Below are 22,971 nucleotides of genomic sequence, written 5' to 3' on the forward strand. Positions count from 1 at the left end.
GATTTCATTTACTTGAAAAACAACATACTTGGAACTTGTGGAGCTACATTGAGCTAATTGTTTCACTTTCCATTTAGCTTGAAAGATATTGGTATTGTTTATTTGAGCATTGTCTTTTAATTTGAACACTAATATCAATACTTTTTTGGAAGCAATAGCACTTACTCATGCATTTCATCTAGTCATTTTCGTATAAGAAGGCTTCCAAGTCAGGCCCCAGGCCTCACTAAAATTAACCTCCAAGCATAAGATTGGTTGATAGAAAGTATAGGGAAAAATATTTTCTTGGAAAGTTCTTCCATTTGGTACGAAGTAAGGTAAAAGCGTTGTGACCCTGCAGTTATGAAGGTGGTTTGTCCCCTTTAGGAACAAAGGCACACGCTGGCTTGTAAAACTCAGGAGACGGGTATCGTTAATGACACCTCCATGCCCTCGCCCCCTCTTTCTTACAATCACCCCAATTTTTACCCTTTGGTAAGAGCTCAAAAGGAGGACTTCTCATTTAAATTAGACATTTTAGACTAAAAATAACCAAGACTAATTGCATTCGAATCTAGTATAGGTGCATCTCATGCTAATACATCTTATGATTTCATTTGCAATTGTCTATTGTATTTGTCATTATTGAATATTTTATGTTGGCAAGCATTGTTTCATTTTCCTTTTGCAAGTAGAACACTAATTGATTTTCCTTTTGCAAGATATATCTATATGCTTTGATTTACGCATTGATTATATTTTAAAGGCATTTTATATTTTGCATCAATTATCGTGTTAACATCTTTGTCTCCATTTCAGGATTATTTTTCTTTCATTATTTTAAGCATTCCACTTTTATTTTTAGAAAATATATCTTTCATTCATGTTGAGCAATTTATCTAAGGCACTGGTTTTATGGTTTTATTATGTTAATGATTTTTATTGCTCATATCATATTTTGCTCATAATTCTTAAAATAAATCCACTTTCACTTTAACATTTCTTCTAGAACCTCACATTTTTTTTATCTTAGTTTTCCATAGGAGGGATCACCCCCCATAGCTAACCTAGGAGATAGCTTAAACGGAAAGAGAGGATTTAGTGTGACATCCCCTTCTCTTAGTTCCTTTTCACCAACCACACCTTGTGGGGTTGAAGGCTTTTCTCACTAACTTGTAGGTAGGTGCAGACGGCAGAGTTAACACATTGCTAGATTTGAACATGCCAACCAACCTGTCATATATCTCCTTTGATGTGTTCAAATCAGAAATGTAAAAAACTAAATGCTTATGAATAGAATCCCGAATGATCTTCCTAGCTTTGACTCCACCCTTCTTGTATTTGGTCATAGCAGCAACCGATGCATTAGAAGGAGGTTCTGAAATCTTTCCCTACACATAATCCATCACATCTTGCCCTTCTAGTGTCAAGTCAAGAGACATCTTCCATGCATGATAATCAAACTTATCATGAAGCTTATCATCAAACTTGAAGTAGGACGTGGAAGCCATTGAATCTTGTCTTTGATCAGTGATTGCTCTTCTTGGTGATTGTTGTTCTCACTCTTTCTTGGGCTTTGTATTCACCTCAACTCTGATACCATGTTAATTTTTGGATAACAATTGTATGTTCTATGCCTACGACAATTTTACTTCAATTTATTTATTAGCCCAATATCAATACCCAGTTTAGCAATCACATCAACATGATAGTAAAATGCAAATAGAACATAAACAATAACAGTAGAAAACTAGTCAAGACAAGGGGACGCAAGATAGGGCACCAGCCAGGGACAAACCTCAATGTGGGGAAACCCTTGTTCAATTCTTCTTATAATTCTTCAAAAGTTCAGCACAAAGAGAGAGTACTTGTATAATATTCACTTGTCCAATTACAGTGAAAATATGATCAATCAAATAGCAGAAACAGAAAGCCTAACCAAAAAGTCAAAAATTGTCAACAAAGCAGATTTCTTCCTCAATTTAGCTCGATCAACCGCAGTCAACTTCGGCCTCCAACAGCAAGTCTACATCACGCAAAACAGTTCAAAAAATTCCAGTCAAACCTGGTCAACAAAGGTCAACGTTGCATCCAGCCCTAGCATAGTGAACACTGGTCAAACAAGAGGTCAGATTGCCTCGGATTTGTGCCCAGAACTGCGACCTACTCAAACAAGTTTCCTCCACCCAAAACCGCACCTAAAATAGGTCAACGCAGTCAAAAACAACCTCTGCAAATTTTTTCAAATCTGGTCAACGGTTGGAACAAAAAAACCTTCCTTTCCTTCGCACATGTGGAGAGCAATTTCTGATTTTCGTACCCAATAAATGAAGGAGAGAGAAGACCTGAGTGAGTGAAGTGTCAAAAATGAGGAGGAGGCATCATGTATTTATAGGCAAATGTTGAGGATGAATAGACGTGATTGTCGGGCTTCTGAGCCTACATGAGTTTGTTGGTAAGCCTATTACTTTGGCAAGAGTTTTATCCTAGGAGGTTTTTCGTCTCACTAACTCATCTATGTTTATAAACACAAATGGTCGGCAGAGTTTTTCCCTCTAGCCTCACCACAAAGCTAGGGTGGAATTCTTCATCAAAGTCTTAAATGATTCCTAGTGCTTTAGTCGAGTCTTATGTAAAAGTGGTTTGGGAATAATTTAAGCTAATTGGCTAAATTATTTTATTATAAATCACTTGATCTACTAGATCATAATGTGTAGCGGAATTGGGTATGTAATTTGAGGGTCTATATCAAATGAGTGTTCCCTCTTTGAGTGTTTAATCATAATTATCTTATGTAAAAAATATTTTAGTGCATGGTCCTCCATACTTTAGACACCATGGCTAAAATATTAGAGGGTGGAAAAAATATTTCATCCCCTCAATGTCTATTAATTAATTTTTCTAGCAAAAATTAATTAATTAGAATCAAAATTAAAGTCTTAGAGAAATTAAATTCTTCAAGTGGAAAAACTCGTGGGTTTCAAAGAAATTAATTTTTGGAGGTCCCGCACAAAGGGAGTATTGGAAATTTCAAAAAAAATTGGACCCCTGGACCTTGGTAGTTAAATCAAAGTCAATGTTTTGAGGAAATTAGATCAAAATAATTAATTTTAAGCTAACAAAAAAAGGATTAAAAGAGAAATTCGAAAATTCCTGAAAAATAAATATTTTCAACGGTGGAGATTAAAAGATAATCAAATATTTTTTGATGACCAAAATTATTTTGGCGAGGATCAAGCCAACTAACCGTTATTTTTCTACTTAGAAAATTTATCTATAAATTAGGAGCCATTTGTGTCTAAAGCCATCTGACATTTGACTAAGAAAATTCTGCAAAAAAGTTGATGTAACGCTTTTGTCCCGCTAGGAACGTTTTTTGAATCATAATAAAGACTTTTGGGTGTATAACAATGGTAAGGGTCTCACCCAATTTGTATAAAATCAACCATTAAAGTATCTATCACATTAGTAAGTAAATTTGTATTCACTAGGCACTCATTATTTGGTTAATTTCATGACTGCCATTACTTACTGAAGTCTGATATATTTAGCAGTGATAATTGCATCATAAAGGGGCTAGAATATTTAGAATCTTGTGTTGATAAAGTTGGTGCAATACTTGGGTTTACATTGCGTGTATTTGGCATCTCATTCTTTCCTTGCTGTTGTCATAACATTCATTCATTGCTTCTTGTGAAAAGTATTACTTACATTAAGTTGCTAAAGTACTTTGATAAGTTGATGAAGTATTTCAAGAGGGATTTTTGGCACTGATAAAGTGGATAAAAGCACTAACATTTTTGTTTCCTTGAGAAGGTTCATAAGGTTACAATTCACTCTCATTCACATAAGCTCACTCCATAAAGCACATAATCTAATGGTCTTGGTTTAATAAGTGATCTAAGAGTTCATCGGATGCTAATATCTTGTTGGGTGATCTGAGTCGCATTACTTGTCCTTGAAGTATAATTGTTTTCATCATTCTAATTGACATAAGAGCCTTGGTGAATAATGCTCTCATATTGTCATCCTTATTGGCATTAAAATTCTAAGTATTCTACATTTGAAGGTTTCTAAATCTAATTGAATATCTCTCAACAATTGGAAATAAGTAACCTTGTTCTCCTTTGCCATTATTGCATTATGGTTATCCTTGGCATATCGTATTGAATCATTGGATAATTGTATTAAGTGCTCTAATTGTTATTAGATTCATTGTTCATATTGTGATCTCTCTATTTTGGTGAATCATTGAACATTGTTGTATTTGTTGACACTTGAAAATTTGGCACATACTCTTGAGGATAAAGATAGGCTCTTAATTGACAAGTACTTGTTCTCATAATTGAAGATTAAATCATAACTAAGGTACTTAATCAATAAACAATCTTAACTTAAGATTACTCATAATTCTTGCATTTGCATTCTAAGCAATGTTATCAGGATCGGACTTGACCGACCTATTTGGACCGGTCCGACCATTTTGAGGCAAAAACTGGTTCGAACCGGTGACTTGAACTATTTTTGGCCGGTTCGATAAGGTAAAGCCATGTAGAACTCAGTAAGTGGGGCTTGTTTTGCTTCCTTTTTTTTTTTCTTTTAAATTTTGTCTTAGCTGGGCACTAGCTCACACTATGTAATTCATGATAATGTTAAATTCTTAAAGTAAAAGTGGCATTCTCCTTTTATATTTCATTTTCATCCTTTTACTTAAATTTTTAACAATACCATGAGGTGACCCAAGATGTCTGAGAGTGGTTCTAACCTCATTGGATTTCATATAGAGAAAGTAGAATTTTAGATCTCACTAAAAATCCAACAGACTTAACAGTTTTTCAGGATTTCAGGATTGACGGGGTTGCAATGTTTCCATTGGATTTTATCATGTATGAGGGTATAAAACTAGCATTTAATCAAGAGCACCAATCCCTATATGTACCATGATGTTAGTGGCATTGATTTTTGAACTCTTCTATCATGATCCTACTAAAAATGTACCCATCACTCAAACAAAATCTTCAATTGACATGCTAAACATTTTTTATCTTAATTTAATGCTTAGAGGGCGATACTGATGACGAAGATCCCAATATAGGTAGAGATTTTGATGATATGTAGGTATTTGACATTTGTTGTAGCATGATATTTTTGGATGCTAGAGGCCATCTAGATCTTTTTTTTTTAATGTGTTTTTGGTTCAAAGATGGATTGCACTCGGCGTTATTGTGAAAAACTCCTAAACCCAGAATCACTACTACAACAAACAGATGTTACTTCTCCTACCTGTTAATCAATAGAAGTTATTTACTATGTTCTAGGGTAAATATCAAAGTAAATACAACTGCAGCATTCACTATTTAAAATAATATGCTGAAAAAAGAAACCAAACAGGAAAAAGGTACAACACACATCTACACAGTGATTTTTGGACAAATGTCCTCGCAAAAAACCAATGCGGGAAAACTGGTGCAACAGCTCTGAGGGCTTTATTATTATGCAATTGTAATTTCTGAATACATCTTCTGGATGCCTTCCCGGCAATCCAATTATAGAGAATATCACTAACAAAGAGATTTGTGAGATTACCTCACACTATCATTGGAAGTCCTCACTGATCCAGCCCTTGAATGAACAGTCATTGGTTGCCTTTACGCTGCCTCTGCGCAGTGTCTGCGTCATCCCAACATCACACTATCTAGGACCTACGTCACTCTTCCCGGCTGATCGATTTTCCCCTGAGATTCAGACTTCTGCTCTGCCAGTTTCACACCCCGGCTTCCAACTACAGATATTGAACCCTCCAGCAAATTTCGGACTCCCTCAAGGCTTCTGTGCTGCCTCTGTGTGAGCCTACGCTGCCTCTGCATAGCCCTGTGTAGCTTTGTGTCAGCCTCTTCTGCCTCAGCGCTGCCTCTCCCGAATCTCTCTGCCTCCTCTGCTAAGTATTCCCGGATCAGGAGAAATCTCCAACCAGAACTATCCCTGCCCCTCACTGCAAAAGCTCACTTCGAATTTCTCATGGGCAGCTACTTTTTTTACTTCAAAAATTCAATCTTCTAAACTCTCTCTATGTGTTCTCCAAGTGCCCCTCAAACCTCTTCTTATAATCCTCTCGTTGATCAATCAACGGCCCAGATTAGAATCTAATCAATGGCTAGGATCATATTGATTTTATCTCCGCCTTCTTCTAGAAGTTTCACCCACAATTTAGATTAATACCTGTTGTCGCACAGATTGTCACGACAACGCTCAGACCGGTGGCTGTCACCCTGATCCCCAATCTCTCCGTTTAAGCCTGTCTCCCATGGCTAAGGGGGGTAGACCCTATGAGATGATGAAGACCAATTGTGGACCAATTGGGTTGGGAGACACGAAGAAAACAAGCACTAAATTGATTTTGTTAAGTTAAAAGACCAGTGCCTTATAAAATAAATGATTAAACGATTATTTATCAAATGCTACAGAGATATGAACTCATTAACAATCGTTTTACCATCAAACAACAGAGATTAACTTTAACCACATGCGAGATAATCAATAAATGCTTAATGACTTAATGATACTCCAGCAACTAAAATTTCGAAAGATAAAGTGCTTCAACCACGTAAAAAGCTAACCAGAGATCGCGTTCATGTAGTTAATCTTAAAATGAACATTAAAGCATGTTTAAACATTAATTCCCACATCAAAATTTTAGCCTTAGCAGAAAAGATGAAACCTAAGAAATTCCCGAGCTAAGACCAAAATTGGCAAAAAAAAAATTTTTTTTTGATTGAAATCTTAAATTTAAAATGAAAAATTTACCAAACAAAATCTAATTTAAAACAAAAATTTATTTTTCATATTTTTTATAAAGAAAAATAAAAAAGAAAATATAAAACTATAACTAAATCTAAACCTAAAAGAAAACAATTAAAAATAAAAATGAACCCCTTTTTCCTTTTTATATATTTTTCATTTAAAAAAACAATTTAAACTAAAACAAAAGATATCTAAATCTAAAACTTAAAATATATATATACATGTATATATAACCTAAGTCAGAGAAACATAAAAAAAAAAATGAAATTTAATACATATCAAAATCTAAACAAATTTAAAGCATATCGAATTTCTATTTGAATTTTTATAAAGTCAAAACGAATCATAGAAAGGGACTTACGCTATGAAATAAATAAAAAATAAAAAAACACTGAAATAAAAGACTAAATCTACGCTAAACTTACCTGATTACGTTGAAACCATAACAGGGATGCTTTCTACGCAATAGCGTAAATAAAAGACGATTCGATCGACGCTTTTCGCATGAATCGGGATTTTTTACCTGGTGTCCACGGGAGAAAAGCCTGATCCTTGCCCAGTCTCAGGGAGCTTCAATCGATTTTCTGTTTGGACGGGTGCGGGCCACAACAATTTCGATGGAGATATTATGCAGTGAAAGGCGCAAAGATCGATTGATACGCTTTCCCTTAGCGTTTTACAAGAAATCGAATTTACGTGGCAAGTATGTGCAGGTGAGGGGAAATATGGAAGCGGCTGAGCAGGTGGAGGTTGGAGCTGCGTGAAGAGCAGCGAATGCAGAAATAGCGTGGGTAGATATGCGTGAACAGGCAAGCGACGGATTTGGAGCAGAAAAACACGTTGGTGGGCAGCTTGATGTAAACTCAATTGTGGAATGGGGAACAGCGTGAATCTTCAGTTTTTTGCAGATGAAACCCTCACAATAGAATTCCAGATCTGAAGGCAACAAAAATTTAGAACCCTTAAAAAGCTAGAATAGAGACCCTGCAACAAAAACTAATTTTCCACAAGAATTTATCTCAGACCTGCAACCTGCAAATGGAAAAACCCAAAAAAACTGGAAAATATATGCAAAGATTAAAAATGAAACCCTACAAACCGGTTCAAAATTTCAAAATTTTAGCTCTACAACAGCCAGATTTGTTAGTAATCACAGCAATATTATCAGAATTTAATTTTAATGTAAAATGCTTCAGAAGACCCTGCATGCATTCATAAAAAATATTTCAAATGATAAGCCTAGGATCAAGAACTAGCTGGGCTCTTTCAGAAAACACAACCCGGGAGTTGGCTGGTTCAGCCGAGAACTTCCCGTAACGCCCGGTAATCTGAAAAAAGGATTTCCTGCACAGCTTAAAATCAACCATCAACATAGAAGGAGAAAATAATAGTCAAACCCCGATCAAATGGAGATACTTGCCACTATATTTCAAAATTTAAACTATTATTCAAACCCCAAAGATCAGACAAGATACCTGTGCCTAGATCAATCTTCATTAAGCTATCATCAATGGCTGAAAATAAAATTATGCAGAAAAAATAGAACAATCTTACAGCATTTTCAGAAGAGTAACACCAGCAAGATTTTTAACCCCAAAGTCTTCTTTATTGCACAAGAAAAATGACTACAAGAGAGCTTTCTTTAGCACCAGAATCTCAGATCAAATCCTGATCTCAAATGACCCCTAGCACCCTATTTAAAGGAAAAATTCCCAACGGCTAGTTCAAGTGATCCACGTCAAAATGATCTCGACCGTCGATGAGGATCAAGACATCTCTTAATCTCATCCGTCGAATTTTTTAATGCATTAAAAATTGAAATTCTGCATTTATTTACCCAAAAATATTATTATTTTATTATTTTTAGGTTTTTTTTATTTTATTATTTTATTATTTTATTTTTTTTTTATTTTTTTATTTTTTTTTTCAGTTAATTTTTTAATTTTTTATTTATTTTTAAATGGATCCTCGAACTTAGCCTTTGGAAAAATCACCTAGGACCTAGGACTTAGGACTTACGATGGGATTAAAACATTTTCTAACTCTCAAAACACTTTACATCATGACTTTTACAACTTTACATCTCAAGGGGGAGAACCCATTTGACATAAACCCTCATAAACCACCCAGTTCTGCGACACAACTATAATCTAGCAGATTAACACACTAGGATTCTCCTAAGATTCTAATGACAAAATCCATTCCGGCTTTGGGGTTAGGCTGAAGGAAAACTCTGCCGATCATGGATCGGTGAGACGAAAAACCTTCCGGAACGTAGATTATCACTTAGAAAATTAGGTCCACCTAGGCAATTTACATACATGACTCATATCTGCTAAGATTATTTACAATTTATACATGCAGACTGGGTTTACAATATAAATTGATCAAGCTGTCGATGACTATAGAATGGCACGGACATGTCGATCAAGCGCTACCCTTTTTGCAAAGAAAAGGGGGTGTACTGTTATGGCTAGTTGACCAGAAGTGGTCAACATCTGGCTCTACTTGGGGACACGTTGCTGCATTGTAGGAACGTGAGAATCCAGAATCTGCACCCATGCAACACACAACAAAACATAAGTAGCGTCCATCCAAAAATCATCATATAACATTAAGCATAGGAAAGATATAAGCTCTTCATTTATTAACTAATCTAGAAAAGCAAATCTAATCCTAAAACAGAAATGAAAGTGCTGAAATGACAAGGAGTAGGGTTAGAAATACAATACAAAGGATGCCCCATGGCATCAGATGTGTTCAATATAGTGTATAATGAGCATTTGCCTACTTTCAAGCAAATCTGTCGGCTGCTTGTCGGATGTGCCATGTCAAATTCTACATATGGTAGGACTTTTTCCTATCCGAAAATCAAGCTGCTCGCGGCCGTTTGATGCATCAAATCTTCTTCTCATTCTCTTTCTTTTGCACTTTTTCTTCCTGGCAGGCTGCATCACTGATGACATGGAACTTTCCGCTTCAAAGTTATCAGATGAAGTATGTAAGACATGTCTTTCTTTATCCTGCATATGATCTTTATCATTTTTAATTCTATCTGGATCACCTTCAATTAACCACCTTTCAATCGAACCAATGACCTCCTCATAGTAAGATGGAGCTTGTTGCAGCAGATGAGAAGGCTCTTGATCTATTGATTTTTCCAGGTTTCCTTCATCTTCCGACTACTGTTGAAATTTCTGAAACTGTATTTTAATGGCGTCTATCTGACTAGAGTGTTCAGCTCTTATAGCACTGATTTCCCTGGCATGGTCTTCTTCCATGGTCATCAAGCAATGTTGCATAGAGTTTATCTCTTTCTTATGATTTGCTTGCATGGTCGTCATATTTTCCTCTAAGCCTGGCATCTTGCTTTGCATAAAACTAATTTCTATGTCATGATTAATCTTCATGGCTTCAATTTCCTTACTATGTTGATTTTGCATGATCTCCATCTCCCTATTACGCTTTTCCAGGTGAGTGCATAAAGTTCTCACATCATTGGCGTAATTAGTTTGATTTATCTCCATATTTCTTACCAGTAGCAATAGATCTTGTATAATTTTCTTATGATCTTCCTTTTCATTGTCAACACTACTATGATCTGCAATGTTACAAGTGGATGGCACATTCTGATATGAAGAATTGTCTTGGACAGCTGGACCTTTTACAAGATTACTTTCATTTTGTTGCACAATTTTAGGGGCACAAGGCGAGCTATCTGGATCACCATATCTATCTTTAAAAGCATCGACAATGTCTTGCAAAGAAATGAAGGAATCTTCAGGACAACTATTAAACCAATTCAAAGCATCACCCTTTAAAGAATGGACAAATAGACGCATCTTGACATCTTCATGATTATATTGAGGAAGTTTACAATATATGATCATTACACAAGTAAACCTGTTTAAATGTTGTCTAACAGCGACCGAATCACCACCTGAGAACTTAAATAATTTAGAAATGGCATCTTTCGGAAAATCATGGAGATTATCAGTAAAATGACATGGTTTAAATGAATAATCCATGATGAATAATAAGGGATCAAATGGATGATAGAAAGAGATTTTTGCTCAAGAAAATTAAGAGATGAAAGAAGTGGAGTCGCCACTTGAACAATGAATCTAATTCTAAGATCCAAAAAACAACCAACAAGTAGATATGAGGGAGGCTTCTTGTCTGGGAAAAATAAGAAAATGGAGTCGCCACCCAAACAAGAAACAAATCGAAGAGAAGTTGCTGATACGACGAAATATAAGGTGATGAAAGAGATCCAAATGATGCCAAAAAATGTTGAATCTGCCAGCTCAAACGCGAGATGAGAAAGAATGATGAGAAATGAGAATATGAATGTCGTTGAAACGCCAGGGACAAAAAAACTCTGTCCCCGGCAACGGCGCCAAAAACTGTTGGTGTTTCCAGCTCAAACGAATGATAGAAAGATGAACGATGAATGATAAAAAGTCGTTGAAACACCGAGAATAAAGTATCCCCGGCAACGGCGCCAAAAAATGTTGTCGCACAGATTGTCACGACAACGCTCAGACCGGGGGCTGTCACCCTGATCCCCGATCTCTCCGTTTAAGCCTGTCTCCCACGGCAAAGGCGGGTAGACCCTATGAGATGATGAAGACCAACTGTGGACCAGTTGGGTTGGGAGACACGAAGAAAACAAGCACTAAATTGATTTTGTTAAGTTAAAAGACCAGTGCCTTATAAAATAAATGATTAAATGATTATTTATCAAATGCTGCAGAGATATGAACTCATTAACAATCGTTTTACCATCAAACAACAGAGATTAACTTTAACCACATGCGAGATAATCAATAAATGCTTAATGACTTAATGATACTCCAGCAACAAAAATTTCGAAAGATAAAGTGCTTCAACCACATAAAAAGCTAATCAGAGATCACATTCATGTAGTTAATCTTCAAATGAACATTAAAGCATGTTTAAACATTAATTCCCACCATCAAAATTTTAGCCTTAGCAGAAAAGATGAAACCTAAGAAATTCCCGAGCTAAGACCAAAATTAGCAAAAATAATGTTTTTTTTTATAAATTTTTTTTTGATTGAAATCTTAAATTTAAAATGAAAAATTTACCAAACAAAATCTAATTTAAAACAAAAATTTATTTTTCATATTTTTTATAAAGAAAATTAAAAAAGAAAATATAAAACTAAAACTAAATCTAAACCTAAAAGAAAACAATTAAAAATAAAAATGAACCCCTTTTTCCTTTTTATATATTTTTCATTTAAAAAAAGAATTTAAACTAAAACAAAAGATATCTAAATCTAAAACTTAAAATATATATATATACATGTATATATAACCTAAGTCAAAGAAACATAAAAAAAATGAAATTTAATACATATCAAAATCTAAACAAATTTAAAGCATATCGAATTTCTATTTGAATTTTTATAAAGTCAAAACGAATCATAGAAAGGGACTTACGCTATGAAAAAAAAAAAAACTGAAATAAAAGACTAAATCTATGCTAAACTTACTTGATTACGTTGAAACCAGAACAGGGATGCTTTCTACGCAATAGCGTAAATAAAAGACGATTCGACCAACGCTTTTCGCATGAATCGGGATTTTTTACCTGGTGTCCACGGGAGAAAACCCTGATCCTTGCCCAGTCTCAGGGAGCTTCAATCGATTTTCTGTTTGGACAGGTGTGGGCACAACAATTTCGATGGAGATATTATGCAGTGACAGGCGCAAAGATCGATTGATACGCTTTCCCTTAGCGTTTTACAAGAAATCGAATTTATGTGGCAAGTATGTGCAGGTGAGGGGAAATATGGAAGCGGCTGAGCAGGTGGAGGTTGGAGCTGCGTGAATAGCAGCGAATGCAGAAATAGCGTGGGTAGATATGCGTAAACAGGCAAGCGACAGATTTGGAGCAGAAAAACACGTTGGTGGGCAGCTTGATGTAAACTCGATTGTGGAATGGGGAATAGCGTGAATCTTCAGTTTTTTGCAGATGAAACCCTCACGATAGAATTCCAGATCTGAAGGCAACAAAAATTTAGAACCCTTAAAAAGCCAGAACAGAGACCCTACAACAAAAAACTAATTTTGCACAAGAATTTATCTCAGACCTGCAACCTGCAAATGAAAAAACCCAAAAAACCTGGAAAATATATGCAAAGATTAAAAATGAAACCCTACAAACCGGTTCAAAATTTCAAAATTTTAGCTCTACAACAGCCAAATTTGTCAGTAATCACAGTAATATTATCATAATTTAATTTTAATGTAAAATGCTTCAGAAGACCCTGCATGCATTCATAAAAAATATTTCGAATGATAAGCCCGGGATCAAGAACTGGCTGGGCTCTTTCAGAAAACACAACCCGGGAGTTGGCTGGTTCAGCCGAGAACTTCCCCTAACGCCCGGTAATCTGAAAAAAGGATTTCCTGCACAGCTTAAAATCAACCATCAACATAGAAGGTGAAAATAATAGTGAAACCCCGATCAAATGGAGATACCTGCCACTATATTTCAAAATCTAAACTATTATTCAAACCCCAAAGATCAGACAAGATACCTGTGCCTAGATCAATCTTCATTCAGCTATCATCAATGGCTGAAAATAAAATTATGCAGAAAAAATAGAACAATCTTACAACATTTTCAGAAGAGTAACACCAGCAAGATTTTTAACCCCAAAGTCTTCTTTATTGCACAAGAAAAATGACTACAAGAGAGCTTTTTTTAGCACCAGACTCTCAGATCGAATCCTGATCTCAAATGACCCCTAGCACCCTATTTAAAGGAAAAATTCCCAACGGCTAGTTCGAGTGATCCACGTCAAAATGATCTCGATCGTTGATGAGGATCAAGACATATCTTAATCTCATCCGTCGAATTTTTTAATGCATTAAAAATTGAAATTCTGCATTTATTTACCCAAAAATATTATTATTTTATTATTTTTAGGTTTTTTCTTTATTTTATTATTTTCTTTTTTTTTTCAGTTAATTTTTTAATTTTTTATTTATTTTTAAATGGATCCTCGAACTTAGCCTTTGGAAAAATCACCTAGGACCTAGGACTTAGGACTTACAATGGGATTAAAACATTTTCTAACTCTCAAGACACTTTACATCATGACTTTTACAACTTTACATCTCAAGGGGGAGAACCCATTTGACATAGACCCTCATAAACCACCCAGTTCTGCGGCACAACTACAATCTAGCAGATTAACACACTAGGATTCTCCTAAGATTCTAATGACAAAATCCATTTCGGCTTTGGGGTTAAGCTGAAGGAAAACTCTGCCGATCATGGATCGGTGAGACGAAAAACCTTCCGGAACGTAGATTATCACTTAGAAAATTAGGTCCACCTAGGCAATTTACATACATGACTCATATCTGCTAAGATTATTTACAATTTATACATGCAGACTGGGTTTACAATATAAATTGATCAAGCTGTCGATGACTGTAGAATGGCACGGAATGTCGATCAAGCGCTACCCTTTTTGCAAAGAAAAGGGGGTGTACTGCTATGGGTAGTTGACCGGTAGTGGTCAACAATACCCATTAATTATTTTAATTTCCTAAGTTTAGACTTAGGGTCCCATTAAAAATAATTAATTCTTCTAATAACACTGTCTCCAGGTGGAATTTCCCAAAACAATTTTTGAGTATTGGAGAATGCATGTGTTTAAGCGTCCCTGCAAATTTTGAGACTTAAAGCACATCCAATGCTACTAGAAATAAACACTCCCTATTAGCGAGGAATGTGCTCTAGCAATGCAACCTACTAAAGCATTACTCTGTTTGTAACATCTCCTTCCGTGTTGTTGATGTCTGACATCCTGTCCACCACTACTGTGCAAATGTTGCATTTGTACTGTTGCTGACCCTGCCACTGTTAACACTGCATCTGTACTGCAACTCCCTCTCTATTATGCATTGTGCTGCTGATGGCACTGCCACTGCCAATACTGCATCTGCACTGCAACCTTCTCCAACTATTGTTGCTACTACATCAGCAACGGAAAATCATCTGAAATTACTGAACTGGTGTTCAGTATGATGTATCTCTTTTCTAGAGTCTAACTGTTGCTAGTCTCTACGCTGACCCTCTAAATCCTTTGCGTTGTTGCTAACCTCTGCTCTGTACCATTTGCACTGCTACCAACTATGCTCTGCACTGCTTAGTCTCTGGCACTACTAGCCTCTGCAATTGTCACTCCAACACTCCTCTGAACCAGCTGACACTGGTCCATCCTACTACTTCTGATCTGGACTCCTATAGCAAGGAAATGATCTAAGAGGTGGGCTCCTCAAGGATACTGCACATCTGTACCTCTTTCGAACTATAGCTCTAAATCAGCCTACCTCCCTCCTGGAGGTATCTTAGCTGTCATGGCAAACTCATCCTCCTCTATCTTCGTGGCTACAACATTCGAACCATGCTTCTCATTTTTGTCCTTCTTTCTTAGAGGACATTATGTTGTGTAGTGACCGAATTCACCACACTAGAAGCATTTGATCTTTGAAACATCTTTCTTCTTCTTCCATTGCTCCCACTACCCCTTGGATGCAAGGGTTGCATTCTCATCCTCCTTGGGCTTCGACCCACTGCTGTTGCTTCCGTCAAGTTTACACTTGACCAAGTCCCTCCTCATCTCCTCTTACTTAAGAGCTACCCACATCTCACCCCAATTTGGCAAAGTCGCCCTACCCAGAATGCTCTGGACAAAGACTTGCCACTCCTCAGATACTGAATTTAGGGCCAATCTTACCATCTCAAAACCTTGAGGTGTTGACCCCACAACTGCCAATTCATCTCAAGTCTAGTGAAGCTTTGCAAGGAACAGATCAATGCGTTCCTCCTTCTGCATCTGCATAGATCTCATCTTCTGCTCCCAGTACTTCTTTCGCTACTCGGAAGATCCTTGATACAGCGTCGACAATGCATCCCACATATCCTTGGTAGTGTTTCTTCCAACGATGTGACAGACTATATGATCCTTCACTCCGTCGAGGATCATTCTTTTTGTCTTCGCCATTTCTCCCTTGTACTTCTTGAGTTGATCTGGATCTACAGGCTCAGCTACCACGCTGTCAATGTAGACTTTAAGAAAATGCTCATCCAAAAGGCATGACATCCTTGCCTTCCAGATCACATAGTTGGATGCCCCATCCAACCTGTCTTAATATCTCAATCCACTGGTTGCCATCTCTGCCAATCAAAAAAGTCGAATAGCCTCCCTCTCTCCTCTACGCAGCACTAGACTTGCCTACGCACTCCCTTCTAGAGCTTGTAGATCTTCCCCTCTCCACTGCTACTCAGCGAGGAGAATTTGGACTCCTTGGCTGGAAGTCCTCTGAGGAAAAATTCCCTCAATCGTGTCTCTCTCTTCCTGCTGACCTCTTTCTGCCCAGCAACTACCTATAGAAAACTGTGTCCTACCAGAAAACCCCTTCGTCGAAGCTTCTGCTGCACTGCTCCCTTTGTCGCTGACAGATTTCGATCTAGAAATATTACCTCTCTGTCGACTCACTCAAAGAGAGATTTACCACGAAAATCTAGCCCTCCTGGCCTGAACTGCGCAAACTTTTTGGGGATTCGAATTGTCGCCTCTGCAGGAATTTCGAATTCCCTTCTTCCTTTAGCGCTGGGTCTTCCAACTCTGTTCTTCTTGCTTCACCTGCAGCTCTGATACCATGTGAAAATTCCTAAACCCGGAATCCTTACTACAGCAAACTAACATTACTTCTCCTACTTGTTAATCCAAACAAGTTATTTACTGTGTTCTACTGTAAATATCAAAGTAAATACAACTGCAACATTCAATATTCAATATTTAAAATAATATGCCGAAACAAGAAACTAGACAGAAAAAAGATACAACACACATCTACACAGTTACTTTTGGACAAATGTCCCTGGAAAAACCCAATGTGGGAAAACCAGTGCTGCAAATCTGAGGGTTTTATTATTATGCAGTGGTAATTTCTAAATACATCTTCTGGATGCCTTGCCGGCAATCCAGTTATAGATAATATCTCTGACAAATATTTGTGAGATTACCTCACACTATCACTAGAAGTCCTGACTGATCTAGCCCTTGAATGAACAACCCCTGGTTGCCTCTGCGCAATGTCTAAGTCAACCCAATGTCACACTTTCTAGGACCTGCGTCACTCTTCCCAGCTGATGGATTTGCCTCTAAGATTCAGACTTCTGCTCTCCTGATCTCACACCCTGGCTTCCAACTACAAAAATCAAACCCTCCAGCAAATTTCGGACTCCCTCAAGGCTTCTGCGTTGCCTCTGCGTAGTTCTACGTCAATCTCTTCTGGCTCGATGCTTCCTCTCCCGGATCTCTCTCTACCTCCTCTACTAAGTATTCCCGAATCAGGAGAAATATCCAACCAGAAGTATCCCTGCCCCTCACTGCAAAATCTCACTTCGAATTTCTCACCGACAGCTACTCTGCTTCAGAAATTTGATCTTCTAAACTCTCTCTATGTGTTCTCCTAGTGCCCCTCAAGCCTCTTCTTATAATCCTCTCGCTGATCAATCAACAACCCAGATTAGATTCTAATCAATGACTAGGATCATATTGACTTGATCTTTGCCTTCTTCTAGAAGTTCACTCACAATTTAGATTAATACCCATTAATTATTTTAATTTCCTAAGTTTAGACTTAAGGTCCCATTAAAAATAATTAATTATGTTAATAAAACTCTCTCTGAGTAGAATTTCCCAAAACGATTTCTGGGTATTGGAGAATGCATGTGTATAAGCCTCCCTACAAATTTTGAGACTTAGATCACATTCGATGCTACTAGAAATCAACAGTTATTTTGGTTATGTGCACCATTACATGCTCTATAAATGAGAACTTTTGCTTATTTGTGTATAAATGGTTTGGATTAAGATGGATGCACATGAATATATGTGGTTTTCTTTAAAATTTTAATATTTTGTGTTTCTTATTCACCGATTTTTTGGTCCAGTTTTTAACCGGTTCTGACCGGTCCTCGGTTTGGGAGGTTTACCAGTTCAATTACCGGTCCAGTTCTGATAACATTGATTTTAAGGCTAGCTGCATTAATAACTTACCTCCAAGCCTAAGCTTGGTTGGTAGACACTTAGGGCCACCGTTTCTCAACTTAGATTGAGGGATTCAGAACCTTCCAAGTGGTTAACACAGTGACCTTACAGTCGTCAAAGCCACAGTCTTTGCAGCGCTAGAGGCATCGAGTAGTTGGAACACAGGGGGAGGTCTCGTTAATCAAGCCTTTTGCTTGCTTCTCGTTGACTTCCATCCCACAACCTACTCTAAATATTGGTCTCAAAACAGTTAAGAGAGAGGTTCCATTTAGACTAGGCATATAATTTAAAAATAACCAAGATCCTTGCATTACACCTAGATCTTAGGATTTGCATAGCATATAGGTTAGTCAATCATTTAAGCAGTTGTTGTCCATCAAGTTACTTGGTCTTAATTTGTAATAAGTAATAATTTTGACTCCATAAGGCACTAGTCTCACTTCCAAATCTAATTAAATCCTTAAGTCTTGTTAAATTTAACCAATTAGCTAGGCCACTCAATTGTGTCTCCCGGACAAGTTGGTTCCCAACTTGTCTTTCATCATCTCGTTTCCATAGGGACAACCCCCCATAGCTTGTCGTTGCGACACAGTTAGAACGGAGTAAGCGAGGATCAAAGTGACAACCCCCACCCTGAGTCGTTGTCGTGTTGTCAGTACAATCTGAGCGACAAAAAGCAGCATTGACATCATTAAGATCTAATCCTAATTTGATTACAAGATCTTCTAAAGCTTTTATTCTTGTATCATTTGCTAAAGATGACATATTTTCTAATTTAAGTTGAGAATGAACATTATTTAAAGATGCTTGCAACTTTGAAGCTGCGATGGAAGAACTTGTCAAGGAAGAATAGATCATCTCACTAGTTTGTTTATGTAGATCAATCTAATCTATGGGATGAATCTGTTTTGTGTCAAAAGAGAACATTGAAGTTTTGTAATCTTCTATTGTTCTTTTACTTGGGACCTTTGGCTCAAGAAATGCCAATTGAAATTTTCCTCTATCAGGGTCTAATGCATACAATAATCTAGTTTTAGTAGTAGAGGTTTGCTTCCAAAACTCCAAACCTAAATATGTAGGAGACATACTTTCACTTGGTCTCTTCAACTCTTTCTCTTGAAGTCTTGGAGTTTCTAGAGCTGTTTAACTAGAAATTGGCTCTTCAACCTTCTGCAATGTGTTCTCCTCCCATACCTCCTGATTGGCATATTGTTCAATTTTTGGTTTTGAGATATGAGTGTAAGGAGCAAATTTTTGTTCAATTCTGATAGATCAAATAATTCCTAGAGGATCATAAGTCCAAGTGAAACTAAACTTCATTTGGCTCAATAAATCTTCCACCTCCTTGTCAGCTGCTCTGGTATTTACTATGAATGGACCAATTTGTGCCTTGAATTTAAATTGCGCCCTTTTCTTTCTAGAAACAATATGAATCTCATCCATTTTCAAACTCTATCTTATGAATTCCAGAGCAAAAATCCTCATAGGAAGAAACACTGGCAGTTTGTATGGTTGCAACTCAGAACAATAAACTCTAATTTCTGTAAAATTTTGATACAAGTACCAGTCTCCCACGTTGGACTGTTCACTCATATGCAAAATCCTTTTAATTTTTGTAGATATCCTAGGAACATCATCACTGCTAAGAAGACATAATGACAAATATAGGAATTGATCTACAAAATCACTGAAAGAGTAATTTTTTGAATTCCTTTTTACTAAAGAGGTCCAGTGAATAACAGACTGTGGCTTTCCCTGTGAGTCAAGCTTTTGAAGTGGCATTTTGAACCTTTCAGACTAATAATATAAAAATAAATACACCAATACAGATTGATGCTTAAAAGACTTTTCTGCACTAAACTTCAAAAATTGTTCATGAATGATGTCTAAAATAAATTGGGCAAAGTTGAAAAGAACAGAGGGATTTTTACCAGGTGAAAAGACTGACAGAAACCCTAAAATGACTTCATCAACCCACTCATCATTTTGGTAACCTAAAAGACAACAAGCCATAGAAATTACTTGTCTTAACATCTCTGGAAAGGTTGCTGAAGAATATGGTGGATTGTGACAAGGCAATTCAGAACCCTTTGGCATGAAAAATTAAAAAATACTAGCTCCTTGCTAAAAGGTAAGTTTTTGATATAATTCGATTAGTGAATCCACTAAAAATGGATGAAGGGAACTTGGAGGATTGATCTGCAAGGCTTGGCAAACAAATTCTGGAGTTACGGAGAACAAAGATTCACCATTTTTGGCTACAATTTCTCTCTGACTAGGTAGATAACGGTTCTCACACTAGGTAATAAACTCAGGAAAATGATAAATCTGGGGGGAAACAAATTGTGATAACACGGATTCTGAAAAGCTCAATTCATCACTGGCATCTTCGAATTTCTGAAATGCCTAATTGTGGAGTTCGTATAGGTCGAATTCACATTTGGTTTCAATGATTTTGAAATTAGTGTCTACCAGAGGGAATTCATCTAAACTAGGAACTGGAGGAAGCATATGTTTTCAACAAATATCTTGGCTTTTCCCTTCTAGCTAGCCATTTCAAATTAAAAGAGAACAAAGGATTAATAATACCCGGTAATCCGTTGGCTAATTGAAGTGTAGTTTGCGGAATTTTGATACCTTCTATCATTGAGCACCTAAGCAACACTGGAGAAATGAAGGAAAAATATGGGTGAATGGAGGATCAATGGCTTATGAGATAATTTGAAATAACCGTTACAGGTATTAATGCTTAGCGCGTCACCAATCAAGTATCGGGACATTGGCGGGAAGGAGTAAATGATTGCAATGGTTAATTTACTAAATTTATTGAAAAAATGGAGGGGGGAAATTTGGTAGTTGTGGTGGCAGAAGTGCTAAGTTGGCAGAGGTTGTAGTGGTGGGAGAAAGTGAATGGAAGGTGGTTTTTTTTTTTTTTTTTTTTTTTGGGGGGGGGGGGGGGGGGGGGGGGGGTGGCGGTATACGGTTTTGATGAGGGAGGTCCCGCAATGGATCAGCGCCTGACACGTCACGGTGGGTGGTTTCCCCGAAACCATTTTGCGACCCCCCTCCCCACGTTAACTGTCGAAAGTGCATGGCGGTCCCGTAATCATTTATTGTACATTGATTCAAGAGGAGATAATCTGGGGCATTGAAAGTTGCTCGAAGGATAACTTCATGGGCGGTATTATTAAAAAAAAAAAAAAAAAACAAATTTATTTGCGCCTGAACTAAATTAAAGCAGCATTTTTTAGCATATTCTCGACTTTATTACAAAGTGCTAATAAAAATTTAAAAAATTATGTTTTGAAAACTATACAATTTAAGAATAAATTGCATAGGTAAAAATAAGTTACAACAGTAATATACATTGACCCTACACATTAGGACACACTCAAGACCTAATTATTAAGCCGCACTCCAGCTTTCGAGGTATATGAGTAAAAATACTTGAAAAGTTATTTATTGTTAAAAAGTGAAAATAATTAGTCAAGTGAAAAAAACACCCTAGAGTGGACTCACTTAGTAACCAGGTCCCAAGTCGCCTAAGTCTGTTACATAAGTTCATCATGTTATCATTCATTTATTACAATTTCCCCATGGCGATACAGAATTTGAGAAAAAAAAGAGAAAGTAGAGAGAGAAAAGGAGAAGAATGCCCTGCTAGACTTCTGATCTTCAAAAAAAATTATGAGTGCCACATCCATTGGGCAATGAAGTCTTGGTTTCCTGCCATGTGCATATGAGCAGGTAATAGAGTATATTTTGATCAAATTACAAAATACTACACCATGCACGCTCATTGTGCAATATATGATTTGAATTAAACAAACAAGACTGAATGAAAATTAAATCATTAGTCATCATTTCAATATTATCAGCACTTAAATACTTTATATACTTTTTCAAAGACATAATTTTTGTTATTTTGTCATGAAGAAGACTAATCAGGAAACAATTACAAACAAGTGCCTCAACAACACAAGCTAATACTCCTTGCGGATGTCCAACCAAAAAAGAAGCGTTGAAATAGTATTGTCTGCTATGAATATACCTTGACTATCTCAGGCCACGATAAAAACAAGAAGACAGGAAGAAAGAGCCAAAATATAGCACCTAAAATGAAAGTTTGCACTCAAATTCAAAAGGTTGGAAATGCTTTCCCACCAAACCTTTTGCTTACATGATGTGGAATAGGGGGAAGCAGTGTTTTTTTATGTGTTTTATAACTGGCATAAGGGTTTAGGGTTACTTTACTCTCTTTTTGTTCCTTTTCTTAGAATGTTAGTTGGGAGGGAGGGTGTACAGCTGACAGTATCTTTTTGTACATACCCTGCAAGACCAGGTATCAGAAATGATATCCCAGCTGTCCTCAGGGATGTTCCATGCTGATTTTGGCATATTCTAAACAAGATATCCTTATTTTAAGATGTTTCTCCCAACGCTGGGTACCCATGTGCCTTTCAGACACACATTAGGACATCAAGGGATATGTGTTAATAATTGTCCTAACCCTGACTTGTACAGGATTGTCGGAAAACTTCTTTATCATTTATATTTTTCAAGCTTGGAATTTGGAAGCCTTTATCATTAATAATTTTCAAGCTTAGAAGTAGGAAGTTTTATCATAGTAGGTTTTAAATAATTGCTCTAACCCTAAATTGCACAGGATTGTTGAGAAACATATTTTATATAGATGCTCATGTGGACTAGACCTTGGAAGCTCTCTGGAGATGTCGTTATTTGAAGCAGTTTGGCATACATATTATGAAGTAAAATAGTCAAGTCCATGTGAGAAATTACATAACAAAAGCATTTTCTAGGCAGCCAGAGAACTTTCATCAAAAGAAAAATTGCAGCATTATATCTATGGTGCGTCAGATATGAATTGGCAAATGAATAAATAAATTATAAAGCATCAAGACATAAATACAGCACCCAGAATGGATGCTATAAAACTAGAAAGTGTAGAAATTAAGGGATGCATTTTTTGTCCCAAATCAAGATGACTAATATATGTACCAAATGAAGATGAGATTATTAGAAATTCAGAAGTGGATGACTTATTTAAGAAACAGGAAAAGCTT

General features: G+C 36.6%; 1 protein-coding gene across 3 annotated transcripts in view; it reads right to left on the reverse strand.

Annotated features, from left to right (window-relative positions):
* Positions 1-22,971, reverse strand: part of LOC149152303 (kinesin-like protein KIN-UB) — a 515,820-nt gene that overhangs the window by 385,301 nt on the left and 107,548 nt on the right. The gene's annotated exons all lie outside the window — the stretch shown is intronic.

This window comes from Pinus tabuliformis, chromosome 9 (assembly GCF_031772625.1).
Source record: "Pinus tabuliformis cultivar Carrire ecotype Pingquan chromosome 9, CPIR1, whole genome shotgun sequence".
NCBI classification, from domain to species: Eukaryota; Viridiplantae; Streptophyta; class Pinopsida; order Pinales; family Pinaceae; genus Pinus; species Pinus tabuliformis.